The 15,328-nt window shown below is 41.1% G+C and overlaps 1 long non-coding RNA gene across 1 annotated transcript in view; it reads left to right on the top strand.

Moving 5' to 3' along the window:
- Positions 1 to 10,958, top strand: part of LOC126419239 (uncharacterized) — a 549,653-nt gene extending 538,695 nt beyond the window's left edge. The window contains exon 4 of the long non-coding RNA XR_007575945.1: positions 10,947 to 10,958. This is a non-coding gene — a long non-coding RNA (uncharacterized LOC126419239). The remainder of the gene's footprint in view (positions 1 to 10,946) is intronic.
- The last annotated feature ends 4,370 nt before the right edge of the window (positions 10,959 to 15,328 follow it).

The following is a 15,328-nucleotide window of genomic DNA, read 5'->3' as shown; positions in this document are numbered from 1 at the left end:
TCTATTTTTTTGTAATACTTTTTCAATCTGAAGATGGCAATTTAACTTCCCGAAACTAGTTGTCTGTGTATACATTTACAGAGATCTGGGCAAATAAACTACTCTAGTAAGAACATCACATTATTCAAATTCAGAAACGTTCTCCTGCTGACAATGTCAAGTAACTATTTTGATCATGTTTACTTAAAAAGTACTCTGGTTCTAGAAGCCCGCTCAACGACGCTAGGGATGTCCGATGTCTTCACTGCACTTTGGATCGTAATTAAAAATACTGTACGGCATTTTTGTGACTTGCGTTCTTTTATTGATGTCCTTTAAAATTTACGTATAATCATGAATCCGTTTCAAGAATAACCTTCAGTTGTAGGTGTTGCATAGAGAAGATAAAGTTCCCCTTTCTGGCCCTGACGGGTCAATAGGGTCCGACCATCCTCCATGTCACCCTGTGCTAATGGCATCAGCGGATGCGCTATGGAGGAGCATGAGATGAGATGAGCTTATCGCTTTCGCGGTAGTTGTCGCCGTTCTTGACCTTGGAAATGCTACTGATTGGTCTATTGGCTCTTCAGCTGATCTGACGGGGCTGTGTGCACTTCATACCAGTCCACCCAGCAAAAGAAAATTCTTGACAGTACTGGAAGTCGAACCCGGACCTCCTGCAAGACAGTCAGCTGCAATTATCACTCTGACTCTGAAGCGGACGAGGAGCGTTCAATAAGTATAGAAATCATTTTTTCTCTGTCAATCGTTGTTGAAGAAATTACTTTTGAATACATTGTGGGAGTGAACAGTGATAAATGTTGTTACAAATATTTACCATCAAAAACAATCTTGATCACAAATTATTTATTCCGGTGACCGGTTTCGACCACAACTGTGGTCATCTTCAGACCTGCAAGTCATATACAAAGCTTTGATCAGTGGGCTACATACATTAAAGAAAATACATAAGGCTACAAAGCTATAAAACGATGAATTACCGATGAGTAAGAACCTCCTTCTGGTGGTAAATCACTGCTGGAGAACACACAAAACTTAGCTTGTTCAACAGCTATCGTCAGTTAAGAAGCGTTAAAAATATTTAAACATTTAGGATAAATGAACATCGTTTTGGCAATATATGGGTTGCCCTATGAAAGGCCAGTTGGTGAACCATTTAGAATCACTGGATACTGTGGTGAAATTGGGCACCGTTCCAAAAAATGTGGCAGCAGGCTTATTGTCACTGAAGTTGTGTGTTTATTTTCATTTCTTGTCAATGTTCTTTTAACTAAGACATTTTACGTTGTTATTCGACCTATAACCCATTGGATAGCAATGACATCATTCTGTCAGAAGTGGCCAGAGCCTCCGGTATATATATGTAGTAACACGTGGACTGGTTTCCTCAGTAGTGATCTACCACCAGAAGGAGGTTCTTACTCATTGGTAATTCATCTTTTTATAGCTTTGTAGCTTTATGTATTTTCTTTAATGTATGTAACTCTCTGATCAAAGCTTTGTATATGACTTGTAGGTCTGAAGATGACGATGACCACAATTGTGGTCGAAACCGGTCACCGGAATAAATAATTTGTGATCAAGACTGTTTTTGATAGTAAATCTTCGTTGAAGAAATATGGACTTTGTTGTGGGACATCGTAGAATATTCCCGCTTCAGCCCGTATAGTTTCATGAAGATTCGACAGCATTCAAAATGGAGTCAAGGAACCAGGTTTTAAATTGTAAGACATTTCCAGGGGCAGATGTGGACTCTGACCACAATCTATTGGTTATGACCTGTAGATTAAAACTGAAGAAACTGCAAAAAGGTGGGAATTTAAGAAGATGGGACCTAAATAAACTGAAAGAACCAGAGGTTGTACGGGGTTTCAGGGAGAGCATAAGGGAACAATTGACAGGAATGGGGGGAAGAAATACAGTAGAAGAAGAATCGGTAGCTTTGAGGGATGAAATAGTGAAGGCAGCAGAGCATCAAGTAGGTAAAAAGACGAGGGCTAGTAGAAACCCTTGGGTAACAGAAGAAATATTGAGTTTAATTGATGAAAGGAGGAAATACAAAAATGCAGCAAATGAAGCAGGCAAAAAGGAATACAAACGTTTCAAAAATGAAATAGACAGGAAGTGCATAATGGCAAACAGGGATGGCTAGAGGACAAATGTAAGGATGTAGAGGTTTATCTCACTAGGAGTAAGATAGATACTGCCTACAGGAAATTTAAAGAGACCTTTGGAGAAAGGAGAACCACTTGTATGAATATCAAGACCATTGATGGAAACCCAGTTCTAAGCAAAGAAGGCAAAGCAGAAAGGTGGAAGGAGTATATAGATGGTCTATACAAGGACGATGTACTTGAGGACAATATTATGGAAATGGAAGAGGGTGTAGATGAAGATGAAATGGGAGATATGACACTGCGTGAAGAGTTTGACAGAGCACTGAAGACCTGAGTCGAAACAAGGCCCCCGGTGTAGACAACATTCCATTAGAACTACTGGCAGCCTTGGGAGAGCCAGTCCTGACAAAACTCTGCCATCTGGTCAGCAAGATGTATGAGACAGGCAAAATACCCTCAGACTTCAAGAAGAATATAATAATTCCAATCCCTAAGAAAGCAGGTGTTGACAGATGTGAAAATTACCGAACTATCAGTTTAATAAGCCACGGCTGCAAAATACTAACACGAATTCTTTAGTTTGGATACTGTAGAAATGTTGGAACACGTGAGGCAGTACTGACCCTAGGACTTATCTTAGAAGAAAGATTAAGGAAAGGCAAATCTACGTTTCTAGCATTTGTAGACTTAGAGAATGTTGATTAGAATACTCTCTTTCAAACTCTGAAGGTCGCAGGGGTAAAATACAGGGAGCGAAAGGCTATTTACAATTTGTACAGACCAGATGGCAGTTATAAGAGTCGAAGGGTATGAAAGGGAAGCAGTGGTTGGGAAGGGAGTGAGACAGAGTTGTAGCCTATCCCCGATGATATCAATCTGTATATTGAGCAAGCAATAAAGGAAACAAAAGAAAAGTTCGGAGTAGGTATTAAAATCCATGGAGAAGAAATGAAAACTTTGAGGTCCGCCGATGACATTGTAATTCTGTCAGAGATAGCAAAGGACTTGGAGGAGCAGTCGAACGGAATGGACAGTGTCTTGAAAGGAGGGTATAAGATGAACATCAACAAAAGCAAAACGAGGATGATGGAATGTAGTCGATTTAAGTCGGGTGATGCTGAGGGACTTAGATTTACTACTTAAAGTAGTAAAGGAGATTTGCTATTTGGGGAGCAAAATAACTGATGATGGTCGAAGTAGATATAAAATATCTTGAAGGGGATATAAAATGTTGACTGGCAATGGGAAGGAAAGCGTTTCTGAAGAAGAAAAATTTGTTAACATCGAGTATAGATTTAAATGTCAGGAAGTCGTTTCTGAAAGTATTTGTATGGAGTGTAGCCATGTATGGAAGTCAAACATGGACGATAAATAGTTTAGACAAGTAGAGAATAGAATATGTCGAAATGTGGGGCTACAGAAGAATGCTGTAGATCAGATGGGTAGATTACATAACTAATGAGGAAGTATTGAATAGAATTGGGGAGAAGTTTGTGGCACAACTTGACTAGAAGAAGGGATCGATTGGTAGGACATGTTCTGAGACATCGAAGGATCACCAATTTAGTATTGGAGGGCAGCGTGGAGGGTAAAAATCGAAGAGGGAGACCAAGAGATGAATACACTAAGCAGATTCAGAAGGATGTAGGCTGCAGTAGGTACTGGGAGATGAAGAAGCTTGCACAGGATAGAATAGCATGGAGAGCTGCATCAAACCAGCCTCAGGACTGAAGACCACAACAACAACAACAACGGAGGAGCCTTCCAAGCAGAGAGCTCAATTGAGTTTCTTTTGGCGGAAAAGCAGAACATCGTAGGAGTTCACAGGCGATTTCAGAATGCCTGTGGAGACTTGGTAGTAGACAAAAGCAAGGTGAGTTGGTGAGCGAGGCGTCTGCCACCGTCGCAACAAGGTCGCACAAACCTGTCCGACCTCTAGCGTGCCGGCTGGCCCTCAGGAAACTGAGGAAACGAGTTCAGAGTGTTCATCGTCACAAAAATATAAAATATCTTCTCCTTCCTAATGACCTTGCGACGCCATACACAATTGTGCGTGCCCGAGAGGAGCTCACAAAACTTCATTGGCCTGTTCTTCCTCATCCATATTACAGCCCAGCTATTGCACCTTCTGACTTCCATCTGTTTGGCCCAGCTAAGGATGTATTCAACGGGAAGAACATGGATGGTGTGGAGATTATTGAGGCAGCAAGACGTTGGCTGCGACGTCGACGAGTGGAGCGATACCATTCGGGCCTACAGGACTTGCCAGTAAGATGACGTAAAGCTGTCGCATTGAACAGGGATTATGTTGAAAATTAGGATTCTGTAGCCAAAAGTGTGGGTAATAGTATGGTGTATTGCAATCATGCATAAAACCTGCCTATATTAGCGGAAAAATATGTTGGATTACGTATTGAACAACCCTAATAGGTAAGGTGGCGTAATACACTGAAGAGCCAAAGAAACTGGTACACCTGCCTAATATCCTGTATGGTCGCAGCGAGCACACAGAAGTGCCGCAACACGACGTGCCATGGACTCGAATAATGTCTAAAGTAGTGTTGGAAAGAACTGACACCATGAATCCTGCAGGGCTGTCCATAAATCTGTAAGAGTACGAGGGAGTGGAGACCTCTCCCTAATAGGTAAGATGGTGTAATACACTGAAGAGCCAAAGAAACTAGTACACCTGCCTAATATCCTGAATGGTCGCAGGGACCACGCAGAAGTGCCGCAACACGACATGGCATGGATTCGAATAATGTCTGAAGTAGTGATGGAAAGAACTGACATCATGAATCCTGTAGGGCTGTCCATAAATCTGTAAGAGTACGAGGGAGTGGAGACCTCTTCCGAACAGCATGTTGCAAAGCTTAGTAATGTTCATGTCGGGGATTTGACGTATTACCCTGCTACAATTGGCCAGTTTCGTCACAATGCACAATGGACATGAATGGATGCAGGCGATCAGACAGGATTCTTACGTACGTGTCACCTGTCAGAGTCGTATAAAGGCGTATTAGTCCCATATCACTCCAACTGCACACGCCCCCACCACTGCAGAGTCTTCACCAGCTTGAACAGACCCCTGCTGACATTCAGGGTCCACGGATTCATGAGGTTGTCTCCATATCCGCACACGTCCATACTCTCTATACAATTTGAAAAGAGACTCCTCCGACCAGGTAACATGTTTCCAGTCATCAACAGTTAAATGTTGGTGATGACGGGCCCAGGCGAGGCGGAAAGTTTTGTCTTGCAGTCATCAATGGTACATGAGTGGGCCTTCGGCTACGAAAGCCCATATCGATCACGTTTCGTTGATTGGTTCGCACGCTTTCACTTGTTTATGGCCCAGCACTGAAATCTGCAGCATTTTGCGGAAGGGTTGCACTTCTGTCACGTTGTACGACTTTCTTCAGTCGTCGTTAGTCCTGTTCTTGCAGAATCTTTCTCCGGCCGCAGTGGTATCAGACATTTTATGTTTAACCGAATTCCTGATACTCATGGTACACTCGTGAAATGGTCGTACGGGAAAATTCCCACTTCATCGCTTGCTCGGAGATACTGCGTCCCATCGCTCGTGCGTCGGCTATAACACCACGTTCAAACTCACATCAATCTTGAAAACCTACCATTCTAGCAGCAGTAACTGACATAACAATTGCGTCAGTCACTTGTTGTCTTATATAGTCGTTGCCGACCGCAGCGCCGTATTCTGCCTGTTTGCATATCTCTGTTTGTGAATAAGCATGCCTATATTAGTTCCTTTGGCGCTAGAGTGCATTATGCTACAAATACGGAGGTATACGGTGCTGGACAATAGAAAACAAAACTTATGACATTACTGCGGAAGTCTTTTTTCTCGCATTTATAGGTGGTACACAGCTAAGACAAAGCTCTGCGTTCTGACCATGACGGGCCAGTAGGATCCGACCAACCTCATGTCATCCTGTGCCAATGGCATCATCGGACGCAATTTAGTTTTGACCTTCAACTGTGTTCCGGCACCGTGATAAAGTTAATCAAAATCAGTTTTCTTAGTACCTGTGAGAGAGAAGTTTAATGTAGACGGATCTTGGGTTCTACCTAAAGAAAAAAGTTACTGCGTTCATGCACAGCATTTCGAAAAACATTGCTTAAAAATACTTAGAGCGATGGAAGGTAGGAATGAACAAGTGTTCGGGTTCAAATGGGCCCTACTTTGAAGTCGACCACTAAAAACTGAACATAATTGACAAGTACACAAATTTTTGTCATTTTAATCACTTCATACGCGATAGTTTTCTGAGGAGCCCACAAACAGCTCTGTAGTAAACAGCTTGCCGCCTGCGACTAAGCTAACCGAATTTAATAATTGTATTTATAGTGAAAGTACACATTTCAGTACCAAAATGCAACTGACGAACTAATACATCATGACTAATATTTCTTTAGAAAAGTGTCTCGTCTCATTTTCATATATTGTGTAACGGGAGAATTAAAAAATGAGTCTTCCATGAACGTTCTAGTTTTCATTTGCGGACGAAAAGTGTTCGTCTTCTCCATTGTACAGAAATTGCACTGTACAGTTGTTATGCCCTGTCACGCCAAAATAAATGTAGTATGAAAAACGGTTTCTATCTCGCAGCAGTCGCATCTGTATCTCACTGACTGCCATTCTTCTTGGTGTGGTTTGAGATAGAATAGAAACGGGTTTATATGTAAACATTTGTCGTTTGTTAACAATTATTTTATACAGGAGTCTATGATGGACTAAATGGATTATCAGTTGATGAAAGAACACTTTATAAACTTCGGTGTTGCACTTTTCAAAGATAAGGTCGTATATTTGTTACATCTTCGACACTCCAGCTATTGCCCCTCCAGCTTTTACCCTCTACAGCTCCCTCTAGTACCATGAAAGTCATTCCCTGATGTCTTAACAGATATACTACCATCCTGTCTCTTCTTCTTGTCAGTGTTTTTCACACATCCTTTTCTCGCCGTTCTGTAAAGAACCTCTTCATTGCATATCTTATCATTCGACCCAATTTTCAACATTTTTCTGTAGCACAACATCCCAAATACTTCGATTGTATTTTGTTGCGGTTTTCCCACCGCCCATGTTTCATTACCGTTCAATGCTGCCCTCCAAACGGACATTCATTAAGCCCTATGTTTGATGTTAGTACTCTTGGTCAGGAACGCTTTTTCGCCAGTGCTAGTCTGCTTTATATATCGTCCTAGCTCCGTCCATCAGGGGTTATTTTGTTGCCTAGGTATTAGAATTCCTGAATTTCATGAACTTCGTGATCATCAATCCTCATATTAAGGTTCTCGCTGTTCTCATTTCTCCTGCTACTCATTACTTTCGTCTTTCTTCGATTTACTCTCAGTCTGTTTTCTGTTCTCTTTAGACTATTCACTCCATTCAACAGAACCGCAATTCTTCTCCAGTTGCGCTGAGCATTGCAATGTCACCAGTGAAACATCATTGATAGCTTTCCACCTAGAAGTTTAATCTCATTCTTGAAACTTTCTTTTGTTTCCTTCGTTGTTTCTTTGGCGTGTAGATTGAACAAAATGGACGAAAGATTACATCCTTATCTTACACAATTTTTAATCCAATATTTTGTTCTTAGTCTTCTAGTGTTATTGTTCCCTTTATTTTCCTGTAGAGATTGTATCTTACCCGTATTTACTATATGTTATCGCTACTTTTCTCAGAATTTCGAACATCTTGCACCATTTCCCACTGTCGAACACTTTTAGGAGGTCGAGAAATCCTATGAATGTGTCTTGATTTTTCTTCAGTCTTGTTCTGTTATCAATCGCAACGTCAGAACTGCCTCTCTGGTACCTTTCCCTTTCTTACAGCAAAACTGCTTGTCATCTGACAGGACCTCAATTTTATTTTCCATTCTTCTGTATATTATTCTTGTCACTAACTTTAATGCATGAGCTGTTAAGCTGATTGTGCGATAGTTCTCGCACTTTTCGGCTCTTGCAACCTTGGAAATTGTGTAGATGATGTTTTTCCGAAAGTCTGATGGTATATCGCCAGTCTCATACATTCTACTTACCAAATTGATAAGTCGCGCGGGGTAGTCGAGCGGTCTAGGGCGCCTTGTCACGGTCCACGCCGATCTCCCCGTCGGAGGTTCGAGTCCTCCCTCCGGCATGAGTGTGTGCGTTGTCCTTAGCGTAAGTTAGTATAAGTTAGATTAAGTAGTGGGTAAGCTTAGGGACCGATGACCTCAGCAGTTTAGTCCCATAAGACCTTACCACAAATTTCCAGTTTCCATCGTGAGAAGTCCTTTTGTTGACATTTCTCGCAATGATTTTAGAATTTCGTATGGAATTTTATCTGTACCTTCTGCCTTATTTGATCTCGACTCTTCCAAAGCTCTTTTTAGATCTGATTCTAATACCGAATGCTCGGTCTCTTACTTATCGGTTCCTGTTTCTTCTTCTATTACGTCATTAGACAAGTCCTTCCCATCATAGAAGACTTCGGTTTACTCCCTCCACCTATTCGCTCCCTTCTCTGTGTTTAACATTGGAATTCGCATTGCACTCTTAATGTTACCGTCCCTGCTTTTAATTTCAACTAAGATTGTTTTGACTTTTCTGTATGCTGAGTCAGTCCTTCTGACAATCATTTCCTTTTCGATTTCTTTACTTTTTACGTGCAGCCATTTCACCTTAGGTTTCGTGTACTTCCTGTTTATTTCGTTCCTAAGTGACTTGTATTTCTATAATCCTAATTTCAGAGCACATTTTTGTACTTCCTTTTTTCGTCAATCAGATGAAGTATTTCTTCCGTTATCGCTGCTTCCCTCGCAGTTTCTTTCCTTGTACCTGTGGTTTTCTCTCCCAACTTCTGTGAGTGCCCTTTTCAGAGATGTTCAGTTCTTTTCAGCTGAACTGTCTACTGAACTATTCACTATTGCACTATCAGAGAACTTCAAGCGTATCTCTTCATTACTTAGAACTTCCGTATTCCACTTCTTTGCGCATTGATTCTTCCGGACTAGTCTCTTAGACTTCAGACTACTCTTCATCATTACTAAATTGTGATCTGAGTCTATATCTACTCCTGGGTACGCCTTACAATCCAATATCTGATTTGGGAATCTCTGCTTTGGCATGATATAATCTAACTGGAATCTTCCCGTATCTCCGGTATTTTTCAAGTATATCTCTTCTTCTTTGATTCTTGAAGATAGTATCCACTATTAATAACTGATGTTTGCTGCAAAATTCAATTAGTCTTTTTCATCTCTCGTTGCTACAACGCCTATATTCTCCCGTAACCCTTTCTTCTACTCTCTCTCCTACAACAGCGTTTCAATCACCCATGACTATTAAGTTTTCATCTCGCTTTTCATCATATAATTTCCTATCTCTTCATGCTCTAATTGCGACGTCGGTATGCATACTGAGCTATTGTTGTCGGTGTTAGTCTGCTGCCGATTCTGATGAGAACAATCCTGTCACTGAACTATTCATAGTAACTCACTCTCTGCCCTATCCTAGCTCCCTTTATAACATTTTCTGTTGCTGATTATGATGTTACCCTAAACTCATCCGACCAGAGATGCTTGTCTTCTTTCCGTTTCATTTCACTGACCGACATTATGTCTAGACTCTAATTTAGCATTTCGCTTATCACATATTGTAGCTTCCCTAGTACTTTCATACTTCTCACATTCCACTCCCAGAAACGTGGAACGTTTTACTTTCTTTGGTTGTTCAGTGTTTTTCTCATGGTTACCCCCCCCCCCCCCCCCTTGGCAGTCTCCTTCCGGAGATCCCAATGGGAGCTAGTTCGGAATCTTTTGCCAATGGACCCAATGGACAGATAATCATGACACTTCGTTCAGTTAAATGCTAGATATCCTGTGCAAAAATGTTATGTGTCTTTAATATAGTGGTTTCCATTGCCCTCTGCGACTGGCGTCGTAGAAGGGACACATTCTGACAAACACAGTCCAGTTCCCTAAGCTTCCTACCATTAAAACAAAGGCGATATTTGAGGAATTAATTGTGGCCTTGAGAGAAGTACAAGAATAGTCCCCTCAGCGTTTTGAGGACGCTACCAATATTACATCTGTTTTCGAGCTTTCTCGAGTGCGTTTTACGTTTCAGTTGATTGGCCCGCATGCTAATTCCCGTTTTAATGTCAAATGCTCTTACCTTAGCACTGTTATGGGGTCTTCGTTGGTTTTCTCAGAAAGAGTACAACATCTCCATAATGTTGGAAAAGTGCTACAATGTTTCTATCGACATATTCGTGTGAAAGATCCTTTTTCGATTATGATAAACCACGATAGCTTGGCAACCTCAGTGCCAGAGTCTGTGAACTGTCCGTATAGTGACATTCGATCTATGTTGTTGTGAAAAGAGAAATACAAAACCAAGTTTTAATTAGTGTCATTTAAGCGCAGGGCATTCGTAGTTCCCCCCCCCCCCCCCCCCCCTTCCTCCTCCACGCATTCAGACAGCGTCGTGTGGCGGTGGGGAAATATGCAGAGGGTTGAGCGCTGTGGCACTCTTGCTGCGGCGTGGTTCGCTAGCTGATTTCTTGACCGCCCGTGCCTTACAGCAATTTATCGAACATAGTCGTCAGGAAACCTGAAGAGTGTTATAAAGCTGTTTTAATCGTAGTTGTAATTTCTTAAAATTTAAAATGTAGTACAGCTTGCAAATTCTTAGTATATTATCGTGTTGATATTATATTAGTGCCTCAGAAACATTATTTTATCATCTTTGGAGTGTGAGGTTCGAGCTGAATTGACTTATTAGGCACAATATTTCGGCGTGTGATGTAGACTTTTTTTCCAGGTTCCGTGAGCGATGATCATACTGACATGTTGGGCCTCTACCTTGGCTCCAACCAGTTTGTGCTGCTTGCAGGATAGCATGTGGAGAAGACGAACAGGTCAGACATTGAAATACACTATCTTCTGAAAAGTACCCAGACACTGCTACGACATACGTAAATGACTAGACGACAGGAAAGGTTGTCCCGCTCGAATGAAAGAAGCTGGGGAGTATTGTAAAGAGGCAGTAACAGTGGAATAGGTCTATCGGGAGAGCTGTGTTTGTTTGAATCTGGACTAAGCATTGGTTACCACCTGAGTAACAAATTCACCACTGGGGTTTCAACCTTTCTAAAGCTGTCCATGTTGACTGTCGGCGATGCGATTTGGAAGTGGAAAAGCGAAGGCACAAACCCATGCTAAACTGAGAGAAGATAAACTTCATGTACTGATGGAAATCGACCATCGAGCATTGCGAAGGGTGGTTGTTTAAAAAGTCGCATGGAAGTCGCGGAAGTATTCACTCCTGAGCTCGGAAGTGCCACCAGCAATCCATGTAGCACAATGACAGTATGTACAGAGTTAAAAAGAGTAGTGTTCAGTGGTCGAGCAGCTCCTTATAGGGTACACATTTCTGTGGTCTATGCAAACCTAGGATTGGGGTGACGTAAAGGGCGATGCCATTAAACAGTGGACTACTAGAAACGAGTGATATGGAGTGAGGAATCACCCTATATCCTGCGGCAATGTGAAGGAAGGGTTTGGGTTGACGAATGCCTGGAGATTGTTACGGACCATCACTTGTAGTGCTAGAAGTGAAGCACTGAGGAAGTGGTGTTACGGTATTGGGGTATATTTATTGGTTATTGCGCTTAAGAAAACACTAAATGAAAAAGAATATGAACACAATTTACTGCACTGTGTACTGCGTCCAGTAGAGAAACAGTTACAAGACGATGATGATTGTTTGTACCAACCTCATGCACCATCCGTACCTGAGGTTTACCTCCTTTTAGTCTAGCAGAGGTTTGTCCTTTTGCTTCTCCACTTCCCAATGAGAAGTCCAATCTGCCATCAAGCAGCATCTGAGAGGCAGTGGTTTGTGGACAATAACATCCTAAGATTGCCTGACCGGCCCAAAACCACTATCTGAACACAATGGAACACTTTTGAGACGAGTTAGAATGTCGACTTCGCTCCAGGTCCATATGTCCAATATCACTACCTTCTCTGGTTTCGCCGCGCGGGATTAGCCGAGCGGTCTGGGGGGCGCTGCAGTCATGGACTGTGAGGCTGATCCCGGCCGAGGTTCGAGTCCTCGCTCGGGCATGGGTACGTGTGTTTGTCCTTAGGATCATTTAGGTTAAGCAGTGTGTAAGCTTAGTGACTGATGACCTTAGCAGTTAAGTCCCATAAGATTTCACACACATTTGAAAATTTTTCTCTGGTTTCACCTCTTGACGGAGAATACGATGTCATTCATCCATAGACTTTTCGACACCTCACACAAGGTATTCCAGTAGAGTTCAAGCTGTAATAAAGACGAAGGGTGGACACACCTCACATTAATGTCAACTAATGGGGGGCCGCATAGTGTTGATCAGATAGTGTAGAAATAATCCCAAAGGTGGTCGTTAGTCGTACCTAGATTACGGTTGCACTGAAATGCTGAGCATTAGCTTATGCAGATATGTTCATGCGAATTTGATGTAGTACAATTCATGTCAATTTGACGTTTGTTGATGCCACCTATAAGTTGTGATTTTCATGAACAGCATTGTACTATAATGTTCATATCTTCGGCAAGTATATTCCTTTCCTGTAACAGTGATTTCTGTTATTCTGAAAATAGCCTTATGCAGCTTCCACAACCTCTTCGTGAGACAAAAACTTTTCCAGTCATATATTTCTTAAGATGTGGGAGAAGGCGCAAGTCAGAACGTTGCAAACCGTGCGATGCAGTACGAACTTAAAACAGCTTATTTTTCCTTTCGCTATCTCTCTTCTGAATTAATTTGTCAACATGAAGCTTTGCGCAGTAGTTTCCAGTTACTATTTTCACTCTGTAAGGTATACCCCCTGAAAAGAAGTGAAGCACCTGTAACACCAACAACGATGTTATCTATACTTATCTCAAAACTTCCTTGTCTGCTTTTACTTAAAGTGACGTCTGCATAACTATGACCTTTGATGTAACATCCATTTAAACGTTTTATTCATTATTTTCGTCCATTTATGTTGATTTCATGAATTTATGGATGTAATTTTACAAGTTGTGTACTGTAAAAGAATGGAAATGTTAAAAATTTGCTTGTAATTCTGATTTATGCATAGATTGCTTAGGTTTGAAGTCTCTCTGGAACTAAACCGACTTAGTGGGAACAGAAAAGGTGAGTTTGGTGGTCGAAATGCAAGCTTACTTTGCGGCACAAGTCAGTCGGTGGCACGCAGGCAAAGTGTTCGTATTTTGTGTGCTGAGCGAGCTAAGAAGAGCAGCAATATTGTATATTATAGCCTCGGATGTGAAAGCAATTTGGCTTATTATTCGTAGCATACATTGGTTAGCTCTGTACTACGAAAATCCGATGCTAAGAAAATAATTTTCAGAGCATGTTTCACACGAGGAGACATGAGTACTTTTCCCGCCTTTTTGAGTAGCCGCAGAAAGTCGCGAAGCCACCCCCTTCGTCTCAAATTATCAGCTGAACGCTGCAGAATTGCATGGACGAGTTATTTAGTTTGTTGTTTGAATAATAATGCTATTTTGTTTAAACTTTGTATCGGAGATCCCTCATTAATCACTAGTCATTTACCTAGGCTGGGTACTTTTCCAAGTGCTGCAGTGCTTCCAAGTATCCTATTTTATTGAACTGAAAAGTAATTATTTACTATAACAAAATTTAATTTTTTTTAAAAAGTCTTATGGGACTTAACTGCTAAGGTCATCAGTCCCTAAGCTTACACACTACTTAACCTAAATTATCCTAAGGACAAACACACACACTCATGCCCGAGGGAGGACTCGAACCTTCACCGGGACCAGCCGCACTGTCCACGGCTGCAGCGCCTTAGACCCAAAATTTAATAAATTCTGTGAAGCAGTAAATTTCATAATTGTTCAGTGAGCCTTATTTTTGAAGTACTGAACACTATTTTCATAAAAGTTTAGTTAAAGTTTTACCAAAGCGCAATTGCAACGAAATTATCTAAAGTCTTTTGTTTAAACGTCTCTCTTACAGAAATGTCAGTACAGCGTTAAAGTTATTAGGATAAACCTGGGATTATTTAGAATAGTTACTAGCTAGTAAAATTGAAGGCCTAGCATTAAGAATAATTACTGTACAGATTGGCAATAGTGTTTATGTTTTCAAGTGTATAAAGTTTCTCATATTGGATTCTAGCTAAAATGTTCAGTTTTCATCTGAGTCTGTTCATAGAACAGTTTCTGGGCCCCCATGATAGTTTTTGAGCTACTTGTGTAGTATATGTTACAATAAGAATACTAAAGAAGTGGAAATTTCATTCTTATAACTCGTTTGTGCTACAATAAGTAACTGGTTGTCACTGTTCAAACTGTAACTGATCTGGGAAATACATGTTTCATTTGAGCTGTATAGTCGAAACGCGTGAATGCTCTTAAAGGAAACAAATAGTATTCAGAATACAGAATATAACTACCTGTAGATTATTTCATCGACAGTATTTTCTATCCTCTCGTCCAAGTTAGCAGTGCTCCACTCTTAGTAGTCATTTACCTGTAATGATCATTAGTTTTCCGCTTTAATGTACTGACAGTAAGTGTTACTGAGAACCAGTTGTTGCCAAATCGTTTTAATACTGCTTCTGTGTTGTTCTTGCCACACCACTGGTACACTGCTAGCTGAAGTGTGCTACCGTCTCGTATCTTATTTGCAAAATATAACTTTAGTATCAAGTAAAGTCTATTTCAATAGCTAACTTTCTTTATACGCAGTGCTAGTACTTGGTACAAAGAAGCCTAGTTAGGCTTTTACATAACTAGGCTTTTACATAACTGCGATTTACTTATGACTAATAGAATCTTGCTTCGAATCCCGTTTGTTCTTATATTGCTTATTTCAATAGTAACCTTTCGAGAAACGAAAACAGTCCGACACCCTTCCATTACGCACAATCACAGTCAACTTAAAATCCTATCGGTATGTCGCTAATTTAGTAATAATCGGTAATTTAATAATCACCGGTAATGCTATGCTTGGATTTTCCTGTGACAGGACTAATGATACTGTTAGAGAAACGTGTTATACACCTTGAAGAAATGAGAGGATGTCAATATTATTGCCGGCCGAAGTGGCCGTGCGGTTAAAGCGCTGCAGTCTGGAACCGCGGGACCGCTACGGTCGCAGGTTCGAATCCTGCCTCGGG

The sequence above is a fragment of the Schistocerca serialis genome, chromosome 9 (genome assembly GCF_023864345.2).
Source record: "Schistocerca serialis cubense isolate TAMUIC-IGC-003099 chromosome 9, iqSchSeri2.2, whole genome shotgun sequence".
Taxonomy (NCBI): domain Eukaryota; kingdom Metazoa; phylum Arthropoda; class Insecta; order Orthoptera; family Acrididae; genus Schistocerca; species Schistocerca serialis.
This window is presented reverse-complemented; position numbering and strand designations above follow the sequence as displayed.